A 22,311-nucleotide genomic window follows, 5' to 3' on the forward strand; every position below is an offset into this window, starting at 1 on the left:
CAGACCCAAGACTAGAACAATAAAACACTTGAGAACTGAATTCAGACTTTCTTAAAAAATACAGAGACCTTCCTTACAAATATCCCCAACTAAAATCCTTCTGATTGGATGGAACGCAAAGATAATATCACAAAGGCTTCCAAAACCATGGGCTTAACTCCAAAGAAATGTAAGCCTAGATGGAGTAATGAGGCATGTGAAAAAGCAATTGTACTTACAATTAAAGCCTGGAAAATTTTGAATTCACACAAAACCGAACAAAAATGGCGTGACTTCAAAATTCAGAAACAGGTTTCGAAAACCATCAGATCAGAAAAATGCAATTCGATAAAAGACGATTGATGTTGATGATGCTTAGTGTTTAAAGGGGCCTAAAACCTAGGTCATTGGCGCCTAATGGTACAACATGAGACGAAATGTAATGAAAAATTTAAAGTCCAAAATACTCCACTGATCAGAATTCAAAATGTGAGGACGAAGAATGAATGGATGGAAATGTATTTAAAACAATCAGTGGATCCGACCCGCAATGCCTCACATTCACAGAAACTGACATAAAACAAGAGTATTACTGACCAGGGGACTGCTTGTTTAGCATATTAAGGAATCGATGATGCTTGCTTGCAGTCTAAAGGGGTCCAAAATCCAAGTCATCCACCCCTCATAATGGTACTTATTGCTAGGAAAGTAGAACCATGTTATTTGTCATGTTGCGGTACTAATCAAAAGTAGCATAGACTTGCGGTATTCCACACATTATGGTACTACTCACAGGTAATGAAATTCGCACATGTAATATAGACCAATGGTGTTTCGCACATTGCAGCGCCATTTACAGGCAACACAAACCTATGATGTTCATCACAGAAGTGTACTAACCACAGGGACTCATACTATCCCGTGGTGTTCCTCATAGAGTGGTTATTAATCATAGGCAAGCCAGAACCATGGTGTTGCCCACCCATGGTGTCGCTCATATAGTGGTACTAATCACAGGTACTGTAAAAGACGGAAGCGCACTCTGTTGCTACTAATCACAAACCTATTTTGTATCTAACATAGCGGTACTATGCGCAAGTAAAAGCGACCCATGGTGTTCTCCGCATGGTGGTTCTGATTCGATCATCCCTTGGTCGCCCCTTACGACAGGCAGGGGATACCGTGGGTGTATTCTTCATCTGCGTCCCCCACCCACAGGGGTTTGTGTGTTTGGTCCACGAGAGGTATTTTATTTCCCTCAAGTTCACTGGCAAGCCGGTTAGGACCCCCCTATCCGCCACCTGGGACGCACCACGTGGGAGTATCACCTCTCCCCCTGCTACGCCAGCGTAGTAGGTTCGTGGAAAGGATGATTAATGGAAAATTAACAGAATTTCAAGAAAAATAATATACGGAACTTTTTATAAAACATATAAAGAAGAAGGGACCCTTGAAATAAGTAATAAGGAAAATTACAAAACTTCTCACAAATTATTATGAAGATATGTCAAATTGAGAACCCCCTCACCAGCACCTTTCTTCTGGAAAACCCCAACCTAATCTGGACTCAGAACTACCTGCGTTAGAAGTCAAACAAATAATCAGTGAACTAAAAAAATTAAGCATCAGAAGAAGTCAGTATGTATCAATATTGTTCAAGATAAGCTCATTGGTGAACATATCTCAACTTACGGAGGAGATGTCAAGAGCATCTCTCCGGGAGAATCAATCAAATATTTGGGAGTGAACTTTGAGAGTATTGCCACGTTCAACTCTCAAGCTTCAATGATCCATCTAAGAAACAAGTTAAAATCTTTGTCATCTTCACCTCTTTTTCAAACGAATAAAAAAAATTGTATTCTAAATTCCTCAATTTGTCCATCTCTTGTTTACAAGTTCCAAACAGTTCCCATCGAACAAATTCCTGTAAAATTCTTCGAAGATTCATAAAATGATCAAATACACATTTAAAGAAATCTTACAAGTTTCCACTGATATGCTCGACACCATGCTATACAGTCCTAGGAAATTCAAGGGACTAGGGCTACTCCGTTCGTGTTGGGAGGCTGTTCTTCAACGCATTAATGCCCTTAAAATACTCTTTAATTCCAGAGATCTTTACATACTATATGAATCGGCACATGCTGAAAGGGCCTCAGTCACAAAAAATGGCAAAGTGAGTTAAGTATGAAAATCGCATACTTATAGGATAGCTTCAACTATCTATGCTAAAAGGGATTGAGTCACACGCGCGGATTAGCTAATATTATCTAAGGAAATTCCTAACGTATGCTAAAAGGTTCTCAGTCCATGACTGAGGCCCTTCTAGCATACGCTAGTGGCAACAACTGCCTGCCTGTTTCGTGTGCTTGATCAGCTGTCATACTTATTTGGTGTTGTTGTTTCTAACCTAACCTTACTTAGCAAGCCTGCACTGTTTGTAGTGTGTCATAAACAGAATTAAATGTTTTTTACTGTAGTTTTATAAAACATTTAAGTTTGTTGTACTTAATGGAAGATTTAGTAGAGAATAGTGAAGAGTCTGTTGGTAAGAAGTGTAAAGGCAACAAAGACTTGTGGAAGAGGAATAGAATTAAAAGAGCTAGGGTTCACAATGATGAATTTGCCGACTCTGAGGGAAATGTTATTGTGCCTAAGAAAACTACTGGAAATGCCTGCAGGTAAGATATATCAGTGCAATAACATTGCAACCAATCTTTGAAACTACTTAGTTCTGATAAAAACTAACCTACATAAAAATGTGTAATTTGGAACTTGAAATCAAAATCTTTTTAATGAAAAACATAGGCCTAAAGACTTTAAGATTCCATTCATTCATTCATTCATTCATTCATTCATTCATTCATTCATTCATTCATATCCTAAAGGCAAGGCCTTGTCGCTGCAACCACATTTGTCTCTCCTCTGCTGAGCGTTGTCAACATATTTTTTCAAATTCAGCCTGTCCATCGCGGAATCCAGATACTTCTTCCTCGGCCTTCCTCTTCCCTTCTTACCCAGAACTTTTCCTTCCAGCAGAGTCATGAGGAATGTGTTATGTCAAAGTGTGTGGCCAAGGAATTTGGTTTTCCTCTTTTCTATAGTGTTGATCAATTGTTTCGTCTATTTCCTTAAGGACCCTATTGTTTGACTATTTTTTTTTTTGAGACTTATACCTTTTATATTGTAAATAATATAGCCTAACTCAACATACACAGTGTTTTTCTTTGCGTTTCTAGTCTCTGTTAATAATATTTATGTTCTCTTTCAGTTGCAAGAGAATGAATTGTTTTGAAATCATAACCGAAGATGAACAAGCTGACATTTTGGCAAAGTTTTATGATTTGTCCTCCAAAGACTTACAAGATTTGAATCTGCAACATTTGATTGATGTGTGCGTGGTACAATGAAGACCTCCTCGAAAAGGAGATGCTGCCAGAAAAAATAGCAACACTTTTCATTATCATGTGATGGTAGGATCAAAGAGACAACAAGTATGTTTTAAAGTTTTCTTAGTTCTCTATTCAGTGTCAGTAAAAAGAGTTAAGAGACTAAAATACTTGAAACTATTGGGTAAAAGTCCTGTTGACCAACGGGAAAACACGTTAAAAAAGCCCACTTGCCAGATACAAAACAGCTTTTGCTGAAAGTTTCCCTCAAAAACAAACCTGTTATGCATCAAAGACTTATAACTACTTAGATGCAAGATTGAACAAAAAACTTTTGTGCATCCTTTACAATGAAAAGAATCCAAACAACAAAGTTAGCCAATCATTTTTTGCAAGATTTTTGATGAAAATTATAACTTGCATTTTGGAGTACCACAGAGTGATTGTTGTAGCACTTGTGAAGAACTGAAACTCAAGTTAAAAAGCCCCCACCTAAATGAGGCAGCTAAAAGAGTGGCATCTGCAGAGCTTTTAGTTCATAACAGAAAAGCCTCAAAGTTTTATGCTCGTTTGAAAAGGGAAGAGGAAACCAAAGACGAACCACATGTGCTCGCTATCTGCTTTGATGATTTCATGCAGAATGTCCAACTACCTCAAATACCTGTTCAAGAAGCCTTCTACCTATGTCAGATGACAACCAGTGTGTTTTGTATACATGAAATTTATAAAAATAAGGCCGTTATTCATCTCTATCATGAAGGTGTAGGAGAAAAAAGGCCGAATGAAGTATGCTCATTTGTTCATGACTTTTTGAATAGTGACCCCCCACAATACACAGAGCTGCATGTGTATTCAGACAACTGGGGGGGGGGGGGGGGGGGCAAAATAAAAATCATGCCTATCTAGAATGCTTTTAGCTTTGACGAACACAAAGCGTTTTGAAAAAGTTGAACAATTTTTTCCTGTCCAAAGACATTCATTTCTATCATGTGATAGGGATTTCGCCACAATAAAGAAAGCCCTGAAAAAACACGACAGAATTTATGGCATTCATGAACTGACAAACATTATCATCCAGTCAAGCAAAACTAACAAGTTCACAGTAAAAGAAGTTCAATGTAAAGAAATTGTCGAGTTCAAACAATGGTGGCCATACTACTATATGAGGAACTGTACTGAGCCGTATCCTGCTGGCCCATAATAATAATTAGAGTATTATTTGACACAATATGTAAAATTTATTCATAAAAGTTACAGTCTAACATGTTAAAGCATCGTATCCCAAGATAGTTGATACCGGATGTTGAGCAAGACAGTGAGTCGCTGGACATTGCTTCATATTTCCGTATGACCGTGAGAAAGGGTGGCGTAACCAAGCGTTGGCAAGGATCGACACGTGTGGTAGATGCTGACCAAGCAAGATATTTCAGCCAATGGAAAATTAAGGACTTGGGAAACATGGAGGCCACACTGCGCCAAATCTTAATTCCAGAATGACCAACGTGCTCAGTTGCTAAAGTCAGTTTCTGTCGGTAATCGGTTTTCCACAGTTTCAGAAGTCAGATATATTTGGAAAAGTAATATAAAAATTGGTGGAAGCGATTTGCTAGTGTCTGAGCTGTGTTTTATAAATATATCACAATAAATATTGTGTCATCATATACGACGAATTTTCTGATTGGTGGTTGGTTCAGACACCCGGGAACCCCAGTATTGAAATGGCGTCACCAAAGCCTCCTCAGTAACCCAAGCTCTGGAGAGCATCACTCTGTGTTAAATGCTTGGATAGTGCGGAAGCACAAACTCTGAATTGGTGATCGTGATTAACAGTAACTGGTTTTAAATGATATTTTAAATTGTGCAGTTGGAAGATTTTACTGTTCTTGAGTAAATGGAATAGTATATTTTGGCAGAGTTTACTTTCAATATATAAAGACGGTGCTTAGTGACCGATGTGTAGCAAGTGTAGTGGAGACGTGCTATTGTTTCACTACTTTGAGACGGGCGCGTTTCGTGAGGAACTTCCGTAGCGAACCGTGTGCTGCTTTTCAAACTGTATTTTCACCCTTTAAGTGAAGTATGTATTATATATGTATCAGTGTGTTTAGCTGATCTTGTAAAGAGAAAGGGTATTTCGGCTCGTAGCATTAAGCAGCGAAGATATTGTCAACCATAGTCTTCTGTGTTCCAGTGGATTATTTTCCAGCAAGATGATGGCCATGTATGCAGAAGAAGGAAGTGCATTCCCACATGTACAGTAAATGTTGTGATTAACATGGAGTAAATCCCTCAATCAGCGGGGATGTAAGCTGCTATCCTGGTATCTCGAGAGTCGTCGGATGGAATTCAGTTAAGATGCATGAGTTATTTATGGCATGATATGTAAATTATGTTAAGGTACTAGGGCAGTGTAGATAGAATTTTTAACTTCATGTAAAGTAAGCCTGACGGCATGTGTTTGTTTTAATTTGTTACTATGATAGATTCGGATATGAGAATAATGCATGTTTATTTTATTTTCATTTTGCTTTATGATTAGATGATTGGGAAAATGAGGGATTGATAGGATTAGTTGTTGTTTATTTACGCATGTTACTTAGTATAGGATATTCCGAGTTTTCCTTATATATATGCTAGAAGGGCTAGATTGATAGGTTCATCTTTATACAACGTTCAATACGTATTAGTTCATTTCATTTCGGTTATTCAGAGAGACAGGTATAGATATTCTGCATGACGCATGATTTTACGGAAGCTGACTGAAGGAGCTGCAGAACGTCGTTGTTAAAATAAGATCTTTGAGTTAAGTTGGATTCTGTTTTACCTGATGGTCTGTAAAGGACACGAACTGAGTCTCATAATGTGGAAGGCCAATGGGATTTATGAGAAATAATGAGATAAAGATTGCATGCTGAATTATAATGTATTGATGCAGGCTGATTGTATGCCTGACAAGAGAAAGAATATTGTGCAGATGTGTGTGCCTGCTAAGTGTCTTCTGAGTGTATATTGTGATCAGAATGGACAGTAGTAATTCCAAACTATTGTGAGCCTGATGATATTCAATGGTAAAAGCATGCTAAGAAGGAATGAATATACGTGAGTTTCCGTGTAGCCGGCGAAAGGCGTTATCTCATGGCAAGCTGATTTCTGGCCTGTGTTTATGTAGGCGTGAATGAGACGATACTTAGTTGTGACAGCCTCGGGAGACAGAATCCAAACTTTAGCATAGTGCTGAGTTCAACATTTCTTTTCAGCTCGTAATCTACCCGGAAGTACATGACGGATGACCGCGCTGTTGAGCACTCAAATGAAGCAGAAGGAGGCAATGTTGCCCATTGCTTTCTTCGTGATATCAAGGGTTATTTATATGTCTTTCCCTTACAGGATGATGTTTTACATTGTTATTTGTGATTGTATACACTGTCTCGTTGTTTTAAAAGGGAACAGCCCGAGTGCTGAAGTACTGATGGTTTATCTAGTTCTGTCTAGATCTTTTGCAGTGAACCGGGATTCACATTAGAATCTGTGTAGCATTTAAGACTTTACTCGATATCCGATGTATATAGATGTGTTTAGTTTGATTATTTAAATTGTTGTAAATATAGTATAGGATATGCCCCTAGTATTTTGCATAACTTACATAGCGTCCATTGCGTCTTAATTATTTTCCTTTTCGTCGTAACTTTTCTTTATAATGTAACTTTTATTTAACGGTAGTATTTCGGCGACTCTCGTTTTAACTTAAATTTGGAAACCGCATCGTTGTGATGCTATAGTGTGTAACTCCACACGGAAATACCACGTCAGTGTTTGCGTACACTTGTTGCCATACAATATAAACATTGGACTATAGGAAGAAGCTCAGTCTTGATGTATATAAATGTTCTTTGTTGAATTGATTTTTGATTTCAAATTTTGTATTATCATTCAAGTAACGTTTTAATTTCCATATTTCTATATTTTGAATTCATTTTGATATACTATTTTTCCTTGATTTAATTGTTTTCTCGTAATATGATCGGGGATATTTATCAATAAATCCATCTTACCCCCCCTATGATTGTTTCTCATTCGTGTTATACCTCCATTTCCTGTCATTGATATTTAGAGTAGAACTTCGATTTTTTATCCTGACCCAACCGACAACCAACCCACTCTCTGCCCAACCCTGAGTTAGTCGGATGTTCATACAGGAATGGAGGCATCGTCCTAGAGGGTATTTACCCCTGGGTACGGTACAGTATCTCGGAAGAAACTAAACCCAAGACTGTTCCTCGAGACCACAAAGTTCATTTTATGATCAGTGCATGCATGCTCTTTACCTACAACTCCAAGTTTAAATTCCAGATTGTCGCAAGACACTTCATTGAATCTGTGATAACCCACACATTTCACCTTAAACAACCCGGAGTTCAAGAAGTTAAGCTTCCAGATGCAGTAGCTTACCCGCTTAACAAAGTTTGTATAAAACCTGCTAAAGTAAATGACATTAAAAAGTTAATGCCATACATTCCTCATGAGCTTCTGGAGTTCTATACTGAAATTCTAGCCTGGCCTACCTCTGAACGCAGCAATGATGATGGTGGTGATGATGATGATGATGATTGTTGTTTAAAGGGGCCTAACATCGAGGTCATCTGCCCCTAATGGTACGAAATGAAAGAACAAACATGTCAAATTCATCCACTGACCAAAAAAAAAAAATTATGTCGTCATGAAGAATGAATGGATGGACATGAACCAAAAAAAAAAAAAAAAAAAAGGAAACAAACAACCAAAATACAGTGGATCAGACTCAAAGATCATACATAATTGATTACTGACCAAGGGACCACTCATAAAGCACGATGATGCTTGATGTCGAAAGGGGTGCAAAATCCATGTCTAAGGCCCCACAGAATGGTACATGTCGCGAGTAAAGTAGAACCATGGTATTGGCATGTTGGGGTACTAATCAAAAGTAGCGAAACTCACGGTGTTCCACACAAGACGGTACTACTCACAAGTATTGTACTTTGTACAGGTAACGCAGACCTATGGTGTTTCTCACACAATGGCGCCACTCATAGCCAACGCAAACCAATGAGTTTCCTCACCTAGGTGTGCTAGGCACGGATGCCGGTCCCACGGGCCCCGTGGTGTTCCTCACAGAGTGGATACTAATCAAAGGCAACACAGACCCACGGTGTCGCTCATATAGTGGTACAACTCACAGGCTACGCCCCAGACCCGCAGTGGTGCTCACATGGGTACAACGCACGGGTACTGGAAACCCCCAGGCCACGCTCACGACTACTACTAAACACAAACCCATTTCGTACCGAACATAGTGGTACAACTTGCAAGTACAGGCAACCCATGGTGTTCCTCGCGTGATGGTACGAATCAAAAGTAGTTTCATGGTTCTAATTCAATCATCCCTTGGTCGCCCCTTTTAGTCGCCTCTCACGACAGGCAGGGGATACCGTGGGTGTATTATTCATCAGCCTCCCCCACCCACAGGGGGTGTGTGGTCCGCGAGAGGTATTTTATTTCCCTTATGTCCGCCGGCAAGCCGGTTAGGACCCCCCTATCCGCCACCTGGGATGCGCCACGTGGGAGTATCACCTCTCCCCCTGCTACGCCTGCGTAGCAGGTTCGTGGCAATGATGATGAAAATGATGACTAGGTTCAACTTAAATGACATTTTGTACTGATACATTGAGTGTTTCTTACCTTTATATAAATATTATACTCAGAATCTTTGATTGTTAGTATACAGATTGACAAAAACCGAAGATGTTCTGTTTCTACTTTGTGAAAACCTTGCAGTATGCTAAAAGGGCCTCTGTCCACGGCACTTACACCTAGTTTGCAAAGTAACTAAACATAAAGATTGTTAAAATAGTAAAAACGGGTACCGTTGAGGTATGTACTATCTTCCAGTAAAGTTAATTTTTTTTTTTTTAAATAGGGTCATTGAGAGAGAGGTTTTTTCGTTTTTCTCAAAACTGGGTTGCTGAGACCGACGCTTTTTTAACATGTGCCGATTCAAATACAAGGGAACCAAAAGTAGAAAGCCTCAACTGTTTGAAAAGGCTTCATCTAACACCAGATGACAGCGTATTGAATAAAAAGGATGTTTTTTAGGGAGAAGTTGAATTTAGTAAGTGGTGTAACCTCCCACAGAAAGAGGAAGGAGTTATCCTTTTTCGTCAACACCCTCCAGCCGATCAGTGAGTTAGTTGCCTTCAAGGATTATCTTGTAGCGAATGGCGTGATGCCTTGAAAATGACAAACTACGTAGCGGCCGTATGAGCTATTCAAGGCAAGACCATAGACACTAACCGTTGTTGGTGCTACCACAACGAGGTAGACACGCTTGCTCACGTCCTAGGTTACTGCTCGCATTGAGAAACTCTACGAAATACTAGGCACCATAAAATACGATCTGCCATTGCTCAAGCCTTAGGAACTCAGGCTTTACAGTCTTTGAGGAGGTTCACTCTCTCTCTGTTACAGGCAGAACCTGTCGAATTGACCTGATAGCCTTCAAAGACCACTGAAAGGGCTTTATAATAGATCCGATGATTAGATTTGAGACATCTGAAACACAACCCAATGAGGTACATGAGGAAAAGAAAACAACATATGAACCAACCATCCCCTTCTTCAACAACAATACCAGGTGGATGATATCAAAGTTATAGGTTAATGCTTAACACTGGAAGAACCATGCCTGCCTTTTTTGTGAAGTTCTGCAAATCATTTTACCTCGACAGGGCATTAACAAGTTCCAGCAAATGCTTTGAAATATTCTATCCAAATCCTAAAAAACGTATCTCCCAAATTTTTTAAAGTACGGTAACTACATATGTCAAATGTGCTTACTAACCATTATGTGATCAACTCACAATTACTTTTAACATTCATCTTGTTTTTTTGTATTTTGTATACTTTGCCCTCAGGGGCAATCTCCAGTTGGGAAAAGTCAAAATATATAGAAATAAATAACAGCTAAAATTTGAAAAATAGGTGATGATAGCCTAGTTCAGCAAATTCACACCATTATTGAAGATATCTGGATTACAGAAAAATATCCTGATGAGTGGAAGTGTGCCTTAATACACCCCTTGCATAAGAAAGGGGATAAATCTGATGTCAATAACTACAAAGGGATATCACTGTTACCAGTTGCCAAAATAATTCTCACCAAAGTGCTACTCACAAGGCTTGAGAAGCAAACAGACCACTTAATAGGTGAATACCAGGCAGGTTTCAGAAAAGGAAGATCATATGTAGAACAAATTTTTAATCTCAAAACCATCTTACACATATGTAAAACCAGACAAACTGTGACAGGTTTTGTAGAGTTCAAAAAAGGCATATGATTCTTTAGATAGACAAACACTTTTTGATGTTCTGGAAGAGTTTAGAGTGGATAAGAAAACAAGACTGACACTACCTCAAAATTTAAGTTCTTACATGAAATTGCTGAATCTTTTGATATTAAGACAGGGGTCAGATAGGAAGATGGCTCGTCTCCATTACTATTCAATCTTGTGCTAGAGAAAGTAATCCGAACCTGAGAAAAGGAAACAAAAAGAATATCGGCAAGCTAGTTAAAGATAAAATTACCAGGCGAGTTGGCCGTGCGCGTAGAGGCGCGCGGCTGTGAGCTTGCATCCGAGAGATAGTAGGTTCGAATCCCACTATCGGCAGCCCTGAAAATGGTTTTCCGTGGTTTCCCATTTTCACACCAGGCAAATGCTGGGGCTGTACCTTAATTAAGGCCACGGCCGCTTCCTTCCAACTCCTAAGCCTTTCCTATCCCATCGTCGCCATAAGACCTATCTGTGTCGGCGCGACGTAAAGCCCCTAGCAAAAAAAAAAAAAAGATAAAATTCACATAAATTGTTTGTCTTTTGCAGATGATCTGGTAATTCTATCCAACAATAGGCAAGAAGCAATCCAGTCCCTGGCAAAACTAAAACTGGACTCCAAATTTCATATGAAAACACTTGATACATGGAAGGATCTCCTTGATACTTGAACAAACAACTTCTGGTAACTCAGTTTGGCAAAATCCCTGAGGTAAATAATTTCAAATACTTAGGGGAAATCATCCAACCATTCAGATTAAATACTGAAGCAAGCAGAGAGAGAAAGAGAATTTCTAAATTACAAATAGCCTATAGAATTACATGGAACAGGTACAACAAAAAATCAATATCTCAGAACACTGCCTGAAGCATTATACGCATCAGAAACCTTGATCACTGGAGGCAGATCACTAACTAAAAATTTAGAAAAACAAGAAAGGAAAATTCCTAGGAAAATCTTTGGCCCGGTATACATAGAAGAAGTGTGAGGTCTCCTGAATTATACCAGCATTCTGAGAAAATGTCAGACACTATCAGAAAAAGATTAATGAAATTTTATGGCCATATTCAAAGAACGGACAATGAAAGACTTCCTAAAATGGTATTTAATTATGCCTCCTCCCCAAAAGTTAAGAATAATTGGATAATAGAAACTGAAAAGGACCTTCAAGAAATCAGCATAACAGTTGAAAGTATATGGAACAGGCCTAGCTTTAGAACATTGGTAAACAACTACCATTTTGCTGAAAATCCCAAGAGGAGAACCATCACTGCATGGATGGACGAACGGAAGATAAAACAAACAAGAGGGTGAAGAGATTCTGGGAAGAGAAGAAAGCAAATTCATCTGCTAAATAAGTTCAACCACACTCCTTAGAGGGGCACAACGAAAAAAAAAAAAATAATAATTTTTAAAAAGTATTTTTTCAATTTGATAACCAATTTTCATCAGGTGGTGGTGGTGCTGGTGGTGGTGATTATTGTTTTAAGAGGAAGTACAACTAGGCAACCATCCTCTATATAACACTAATCAGAGAGAAAAAATGGAAGGGGTCCGACACTTTGAAAAATGAAGGTATCGGCCAAAGGAAGACAAGGGCCACGAAGGGCATGAAAATGAAAGACTCCCTAGGCCTCCATATGTACTACCGTCGAGGTCGGAAAAGAACAAGAGTTGACCAAGGGAGGTCGGATAGGATAGATGAAAGTGAGGAGCCTGGCACAAGTAAGTGGAAGCAATGCCAGGACTCAGTTGAGAGCCCCGTAGTCGTCAACCCATGCTCCAAAGTTCACAGCCTCTGAGGCCCCTTTTAGTCGCATCTTACGACAGGCAGGGGATACCGTGGGTGTTATTCTACAGCCCCCACCCACAGGGGGGCCAATTTCCATCAATGAAAAGTTCTGGAGCAGCCAAGAAATCTCAATATGTTACCTTCTAAGAAAGATTAATAAGATGGACACATGGATGAATTGGAAGGGACATATTTGGTTTCACTTACCATAAACAACATTTTATGAATTCTTAAATTTTGCTCAGATACACACATACATTATCCAAAGATAAAACATACTAGAGCAAGGATGGTGAACCTATGACATGTGAACACGACTTCTGTGGCACGTCAGACAACATACTAACATATTTTAATGTTTTTATCATGTTATAAATAGGTCAAAAATCTAGCAACATAGCATATTTTAACATTACGCTTTAATAATCCATCTCTGTGGTCTAGCGGTTAGTGTGATTTAGCTGCCAACCCCAAAGGCCTGGGTTCTATTCCCGACTCTACCACGACAGTGGAAAAGTGGTCCGAAGAGGGGGTTCGATTCCCACCTCAGACATACTTGAATGGTTTTTCGTTGTTTCCTACTTCTCCAGGCAAATGCTGGGATGATACTTTACATAAGGCTTCGGCTACTTCCGTCCCTCTGCCTTGTTTTTCCCTTCCGATCTTCCCATCCCCAAAAAGGCCCCTGTTCAAAACAGCAGGTTGAAGGTACTGGTCCTCCTTCCCAGTTGTATCCCCTGACCCCATGTCTTACTCTCCAGAACACTGCCCTTGAGGCAGTAGAGGTTGAATTCCTCACTGAGTACGAGGGAAAAACCTACCCTGGAGGATAAACAGATTAGGAAAGAAAGAAAGAACGTTTTAATACAAGGTATTCCTCAATTAATTCTCTGGTCATATTTTTTGCACATTTTATTAGGTTAAAGCAAAACTATACCTTATTCTTAAAATGTACTTGTTTTTTAAAATGTAATTTTCAAGAGAAGTATGCAAAATAAAATCATGAAACATTCATTTGAGTGGATTTATATGTAATGCAATCTAATACCTAAATGAAGTCGGATAAGGAATTCCGTAATGATTTTAAAGGAAAACAACTGATGACACATTAGACAATCAAAAGTAATAAACAAGACCTTAAACGACACGATAGTCAGTAAAGGTTTGCTATCCCTGCACTAGAGGATTACGTATGACAAACGTGCTAATATGTATGTCTACTCCTTAGTCCCGTTTCCTGATATGGGGTTGGGGATGAGGCGATATGAAATTATACGACATGTTTTTACGGCCGAATGTCCTTCGTGATGCCAACCTCAGGGGACGAACTAATGAAGATGAAATGAACGATCGTGAATGAAAATAGGTAGGAGGTGGAAGGAATCGGCTGTGGCCTATGAATAGGAATCGAAGAGAAAATGGGAAACCACAGAAAACAATTCTCAGGACAGTGGACGGTGAGGCTTGAACCCACTTGTCCCCTGAATACAGAGCTTGTCTCCATAGCCGTAGCGCATGCCACTCCGAATGGAACAAACCTGTTAATACAATCGTTATTATTTTATGGGTCATATTCTTATTTTTTCTTAGTAACTTCAGTTAGTTTTAGTTGCATGCTGTATTTAACTTCAGCAGAATGAATGAATGAATGAATAAATAAATAGGCCTACATTAATTAATGAATATATATTTCTGAAGAAAAATTTCACGAAACGATTTCAAGAAAAATAAACAAATAATTCTGAAGAAACTCTCCTTACAATATCAGAAAATGCCAAAATACTGACATAAAAAATTTCTGTCTACATCTACAAAGACCACGCAGCTTTTGCTTTTGTTAAACAAGCAGGGCAGACTGTGACAAAGATTAATAATAATATTTATATCACATTTTAAGTTGTATTGATTAGGTGGAGAATCCTACCCTTTATCTTTGAATGTAAAACAAAGATTAGAACGTGTTATAAATTTATATAATTTTATAAATGGTTTTATCATCATCATCATCCTTTCCCCTTATTCAGCTCCTGCTGGGTCTAAGCATTTATGGCACTCCTCTACCATCCTCTCTTCTTCCACCATTCCTCTTCCATCATTTTGTCCCAGTCCAGATTTCATTTCCATTACCAACCTTGACACCCAAAGGGGCAACCAACAGCCACGGGTGAAGGGATCCTTCCTTTGGAGGCCAGATGAAGCCTTTGTGTAGGATGCGACACATAAATTGACCAAAAAACAGAAAAGGGTCAACAGTTTGGATGGCGGAAGAGGATCCAATCCCAATGGCAGATAAAACTAAAGAACTTTCTCCTGTCAGCAAAGTCTGTACTTCAGTGAAGTGGTTGCAAAAGGCATCTGTACTCCTGAGGAGCTGCCTAAAGTTACACCTGGGAGTGTCAAACCCACCTTAATACAGTAATAGCCTAAATATGAGAGTGGTACTTCTACAATTGCCTTGGAGAAGAAATGGTTTTATATTGCTGCATAAAGCATTCTTTTGTTCACTACTGTAATTTAGACTAATTATCCATTCTTCTTTCTTTCTTTTTCTACTACTTTTCCCACACCTGTGGGGTTGCAAGTGTGAACTGTATCGCACATGTTGATTTGGCCCTGTTTTGCGGCTGGATGTCCTTCCTGACGCCAACCCTAGACGGAGGGATGTAATCACTATTGCGTGTTTCTGTGGTGGTTGGTAGTGTAGTGTGTTGTGTGAATATGAAGAAGACTAATTACGGGTAATTACCCATTGCATATTACAAATTATGGTATTTACTATGTTGTGTTAAATTAAATACTGTATTAACACTGAAAAAGCACATATTAGAAATACATAAATATTTCTTATGCAATACAAATAAAAACACTGAAATAAAACATAATTACATAGGCCTATAACAATCAATATACTGTACTACAGGAAATAGCCTGGAGTAAAAATCTGATGTGACTTCTCACTCTAATGTCCAATGGAGTAATATTTCTGCTTAAATTAAACAAATTTGAAACATGAAGTACAGTATACTGCCATCTCCAGTTCATAAGTAAGTTTCACAAAGAGGAAAAATCCTCTCAGTTTTTATTACTGTGTTGACGGGATGAAAGTACCTCATGGGGATCAATGTAAGAAGTTCTTCATTGTTGTAATCACATTAATGAGGTTGTAAGTAAAGGTAACAGATCTCTTCATATGGTTATAAGGGTATTTAGAGGTTGTAGTACAGATGTAAAGATTTTTTTTTTTTTTTTTTTTTTTTGCTAGTTGCTTTACGTCGCACCGACACAGATAGGTCTTATGGCGACGATGGGACAGGAAAGGTCTAGGAGTGGGAAGGAAGCGGCCGTGGCCTTAATTAAGGTACAGCCCCAGCATTTGCCTGGTGTGAAAATGGGAAACCACGGAAAACCACCTTCAGGGCTGCCGACAGTGGGATTTGAACCTACTATCTCCCGAATACTGGATACTGGCCGCACTTAAGCGACTGCAGCTATCGAGCTCGGTAGATGTAAAGAAGACTGTGTATAAGTCTCAGGTAAGACCTCAATAATAATAATAATAATAATAATAATAATAATAATAATAATAATAATAATAATAATAATGTTGTTTTAATGCAGCCACTGGCCATAAAACAAGAATACAATCATATATATACATCCATACCTGCTTATTTCGGGTGGAAATCACTATCACTATCAGGCTTTCACAAATTCACTAATTGAGCACTTTCTCTCGGAGCATTCCTGTATATGATATCGCCCGCAGATTTGACCACAGAGCTTGCACACACACTGATCACTTGGGTCATGGAATTTCTTCTCTGAGCACAACTTAAAATGGAAACCATGGACCGCCATTCTTGTAGCGATGTGGCGCAGCTGGTAATTTGTGCCCATCCACCTTCTGTCCATCATGGCTTCGGTAGTGTAGAAGGAATCCCAAATTTCCATTTTCTTGGCTTTCAGATCTTGTAGAAGCTTCTCGTATGCCGCATTAACTGGCAGTATTAGCTCGTTCCGAAGGTCCTCTATCAGGTACGTTTCCCTCGTTAGCTCATATACCAACCGCGATCGGGTTGACTTTGATACTCCCAGGACCCTGTTGAGGTAGCGAGCTTTGATTTTCTCCAGTTGTTTATAAGTAAGGTACTCTCCTATGAGTTCGAGACCATATGTCAGCACCGGTATTACCTTTGCCTTAAATAGCTGCATAGCTGTCTCTACTGCAATAAGGGTAATATTCCCTATGTCATTCATTGCTGTGATCGCAGCAACCATCCTGGATCTGATGTGTATGCGGAAGCAATGCCCACTTGTTTGCAGAGTTAGCCCTAGATATTTGAAATGATTTACTCTTCTTAGACGCGATCCTCTACACATTATTTGGTCAGCCTCCGCGAATTTACCGCCCTTCCTGAAAATCATCATTTCTGTTTTGTCCTCGTTTATCCAGATTTCATTTTCTTCTGCCCATTCCACGAGTAGGTCCATAGGTCGTTGCAGTTCATCGATGTTCTCTGAAGCGATCGCCATGTCATCCGCGTAGATATACATTTTCGCATTGGTACTTTCTTTTATCTTTACCCCTACATCGCATGTGAAGGCATTAAATAAGATTGGACTCAGTGGATCTCCTTGGAGGACCCCTATTTTCTGTGGTATCCACTCTGATACGCCTATCCCATCGTCCATTTGCACATAATTTTCCGCTAGTATATTTGATATAAGCGTCGTCATATTAGATCTTCCGGTCAATTTTTCCAGCTTCTTGACTAGGATCTCCCTGTTCACTAAATCGAAAGCCTTCGAGAAGTCTACAAATATCACGTAGAGTTTTCCTCCTGGTGTTTCCAACGTAGATTTGATGTGTCCTAGCAGATTTTCCATAGCCATGATAGTGGACCTTCCTTTTCTGAACCCGAATTGTTCGTCGGGTAGCAATGGATCTATCATTCCCTCTATTCGCTTGGTCAGGACTCTTGTTAGCAATTTTAGGCCTGTGGACTCTAAGGCTACTCCTCTGTAGGAGTTAGGGTCGTCTGTGTCTCCTTTACCTTTGTATAAAGGCTTTATTGTGGATTTCTTCCATTGTGTTGGTATTCTGCCTAGTTCTAGACACTTATTAAGCAGTGCAGTCCATATAGATATAGTTTCTGTCACTGTCTTTTGGATATGTTCATTCCTAATACCATCTGTACCTGGAGCCCTGTTTTGCTTAGCTTTACTGATGGCCCAACTTACTTCTTCTGTTGTCAAAGGCTGGGGCTCATGACAGACCTCTGACTGACTGAACTGAGGCCTGGTTTCCTTCGAGCAGATGACCTTGCGCAGATGCTCCTCCCAAGTTTCCATCGGTATGTTTGGCTGGAATCTTCTTTCTTTGGGGCGTAGTGCTTTATATGGATCCCTCTTGGCTTCCTCTATAATTTTCTGTTTTTCTCTTTCGATGTTGTCACTTATTTTCTTTTTCAAGAGCTTTTTGTACACCGTTCTTTTGGCTCTATATTCCTCGAGTAATTCTGTAGTTTTTATATTCTTAGCCTTGTGGAGTGACTCTATCGTTTGTTTTCTTTGTAAGTAACACTCTTTGTCAAACCAGGGTTTTCCTTTCCTTTCAGATCGCGGTAATACCGCTGCCTTAAGGAGTCTTTCTAGGGAGAGAGCTGCTTCATCTAAATTTTCCTTCTCTATCAAGTTCTCGATATATCGTTTTTGAGTAGCCTCAGCCTTTATTTTCCCAATGTCAATTTTCTTGCCAAGCGTGATTGTCTTTCATTATTTCTTTAGTCTCGCTTATACTTGAGATGATCTCTGTGCTTACCGGGATGTGTTTTCTCACGACGGCTTCTTCTGAGCAAACTGGTTTAGCCGGGCCAACTATCTTGAATCCCTTAGTAAAGATGAGATCTATAGTACTCCCTCCGTTTGGACAGACATACATCCAGTCGGATTGTCGGTTTAGCAGTTGTAGGCCTTGTGATTGTAGGAACTCCACAACTTCTCCGGTTTTCCCTTTTTGCTTATCTATGGCACAGTTTAGATCGCCTGCTAATATAATTCTCTCATCTTTTTTATCTTGTTCAAAGCTATGCCGAGACTGTCAACAATATCCATTGCGGAGCATTCGGGGTTGAAATACGCTGCCAAAATTACTCCAATCTTAGTCCGTACTACGAGTATGTCATCTTCTCCCATTAGCTGTTTACAGGGGGAGAGATGGGGTTTAACCAATACTGAGACTCCTCCTGATGGTCTTCCTCTTCCTCCAGGCATTTTTGCTGTTACCTCGTAGTGGTAGAATCCTGGTATAATGATGCTATTATATTCTATGATGAAGGTTTCTGTCAATACGCAGATATCGTACTTTACTATTGTGTTCTTCGTCAGTAGGTTCAGGGCACCTCTTAATCCTTCAACATTCCAGTTCATGATGTTAAAAGCGTTGCTGCAACCCTCTAAACTTCCAGGGTTGCCGAAAGGGCCAGCAGAACACGCTAGAAGGCCAGAAGGAACTTTTGTGAACTCTCTCAAGATCAATCATTGGAATCCCTATTTTGAATGCTCTTGAGCCGGGTTTCTCACTAACTATATCACAGTAAATTCTACCCTTCACTTCGTTTTCTCTTAGGTAGTCTACAATATCGGCCTCGGTAGTGTCTGGGTCTAGTCTTCCTATGTATAACCAGGCAATTCTCTCCGCCCTTTCAGTCTCGTAACTCCTTCTCTCATACCTCGTACTGATTCCTTCCGTGAGTGTTCTTTGTGTTCAAGGGTTTCTTGTGTTGTTAATCCTCTGGTATCTTCTAAGTTCCTGCGATTCGTTTCTCTTTGTTGGTCTGCTTTCCTTTTATTTATTTTTCCATAAACGTTACTAGTACTTTCCTCCGGGTTGTAGTTTTCCTCCAGGTCAATTATGTCCCTTTCACGGTCGTTTTCAATACGGTATTTTCTCTTGTATGCTATTTCGTGGGGATCCCTGTCTCCTTTGGCTTTTCCTTCCCCTTCTGAGGTAGTTCTTCTTTTCTTCCCTCTCTTTTTCCAAAGCTTTGGAGCTCATTTCTTCTTTTTCGTGCTGTGGCTCTATTGCGGGTCCATCATTTGCCACACTTGCCTTACGTCCCATTTTTCCTCGTTGATGTGGGGTTATAGTATCTGTAATCATTGCTGAATGCGGGTTCGGTGGTCCGATATTCAAAGATGATTCTTCCCCTTGTTTTTCGGGAGGACTCGGCGCCTTACACTTAGTTACTGAAGATCTGCAAGTTTCGAATTCCTTCCGCAACGCATTGTGCATTTCTTCCCTTAATAAGCTATTCTTCACGGACTCTATTATAGTTTGAATACGTGTCGATAGTTTATCTAGTAGTTCCTCTTCCATATTGATTGCCTTTATTTTTGATTTGCATTTACTGCATAACCAAGTTAGCATGCAGTGTCTTCTTTTTATTATATCAAATTCCCCTTTAGTCATTTACGTGCAGCCGAAGTGCTGCCATCTATTACAAATCTCGCATTCGACAGCTTCGCCTCCCCATCGGCGACTTGCTTTTTGCAGTTGTCGCACCGATCTGTTTCTGCTGGGGTTGTACACTTCTCTGACATGATGAAAGTCACCACTTCGTAACGATCCACCGGCCGTGTAATTTGAAGCTATGTATAGTATAAAGTTGGCACTACACGGTATGATCAGTTGTCCCTTTCCGCACAAAATTCCGCTAACAACGAGATAAATATTGGTCTTTCTTCTTTATGCCTTCCTGAGTTCACCCAGCGAAAAAATGTCGATACTTTCCTTTAACAAACACCAGATATGTAGAGCAGAGTTACGATGTGAATCGTGGTTTCTATGGCAATTATGTTAAATCGGACAAGATGGCTGACACTTAGGGCAAGAATTTATAGACAGATAAAATAAATTGCCTTTCTATCTAGTGTTATCTATGGAACCATTGTAGGAAACCCAAAATGGCCGCCACTTAAGGCGTAAAACTTTCACAAATTACACACCAATAACAGCAAATAAAGATTGTAAAACTACTAGACAACACAAACACTAGGTCAGCACATCAAAGTAAGCCGCAAACGCACTCTAGAAACCACAACAGAGACACAATTCTTGGATATAGATCAATATGTTATGCAGCACAACTTCACTCATTTAACCAACATGTACCATATTTTGACTCAATATGAGTACGGTTCCAGTCAACAGGATCCACATCAGGATTTCTTGACACGAGAACTGGAAAAGATCCAAAGGAAAGCAACATAATTTATTCTGGGTGATTTCCGACAAAAGAGTAGTGTTAATGAAAATGTTGCAACTTTGGGCTGGGAAGACTTGGGAGTAAGGAGACAAGCTGCTCGACTAAGCGGTATGTTCAGAATATGTAGAGATTTGAGGATTTCCACCCAATTAATACAATTTTTAATCACTCTTAGCGATGAAGTATATTGTAAATAAGATGCAGTACGTTTCATCTCCTAAGAGACATCTTCAGCTGCTTTATACAGTTTAAATTAAAATAAACATAAGAGACATTGACAATGATCTAGTATAGTTACAACTCTTCAAACTACACTGAGTACATTTTAAAAGATGCTTAACCGAGCTCGATAGCTGCAGTCGCTTAAGTGCGGCCAGTATCCAGTAATCGGGAGATAGTTGGTTTGAACCCCACTGTCGGCAGCCCTGAAGATGGTTTTCCGTGGTTTCCCATTTTCACACCAGGCAAATGCCGGGGCTGTACCTTAATTAAGGCCACGGCCGCTTCATTCCACTTCCTAGACCTTTCCTATCCCATCGTCGCCATAAGACGTATCTATGTCGGTGCGACGTAAAACAGATAGGAAAAAAAATGCTTAGAGAAATATCTAAGTCATAAAATTAGAGTCTAAAAAATAGAAAAACATCCACTGTTTCTTCAAGTTACAATAATCACATTTTAAAATATTCTCTTCAAAGTAAAATTCATTCTTGTTATGATTAATATAAAATACATTGTTCGTAAGTTTCCACAATTAATCCTGATTGAAGCGGGGAGAATTTCTCAAGGTTGAAAAGAACAATGTATTGAACTATTACGGTAACAAGAACGACAAAAAGATACATATCTTTATTGAACACTGCACACTTGAATTCCACAACTTTTGTTATCGTAATAGTTCAATACATCATTCTTTTCAACCTTGAGGAATTCTCCCCGCTTCAATCAGGATTAATTGTGGAAACTTATGAACAATGTATTTTATATTAATCATAAGAAACACAAATTTTACTTTAAAGAGAAGATTTTAAAGTGTGATTGTTGTACCTTGAAGAAATACTGTAGTGGATGTTTTTTTTTCTTCTATTTTTAAGGCTCTAGTTCTATGACTCAGATTTTATTCCAAGCATCTTTTAAAATGTACTCAGTGCATACTCATTAGTTTGATTCTAGGACTTAAAAAAGTTGTAACTATACTAGATCGTTGTCAATGTCTTTTATGTTTATTTTAATTTAAACTGTATGAAGTAGCTGAAGATGTCTTTTAAGAGAGGAAACATGTACTGCATATTTTTTAAAATATAATTAATTGCTAAGAGTGATTAAAAATTGTATTGACTGAATGGAAATCCTCAAATCTCTATATATACTGAATATTCAAAGTCAATACGGAACAACAATGAAATTTATAACTTGCGATAAGTGGTACCGGTATGTTCTGAGCTGTTGGTGGAGAAATGACGTGGAATGGCATTAGTAAACGAATAAGACTGAGTGAAACTTTTAAAAGTAGGAAAGA

The sequence above is a fragment of the Anabrus simplex genome, chromosome 1, assembly GCF_040414725.1.
Source record: "Anabrus simplex isolate iqAnaSimp1 chromosome 1, ASM4041472v1, whole genome shotgun sequence".
Classification (NCBI taxonomy): domain Eukaryota; kingdom Metazoa; phylum Arthropoda; class Insecta; order Orthoptera; family Tettigoniidae; genus Anabrus; species Anabrus simplex.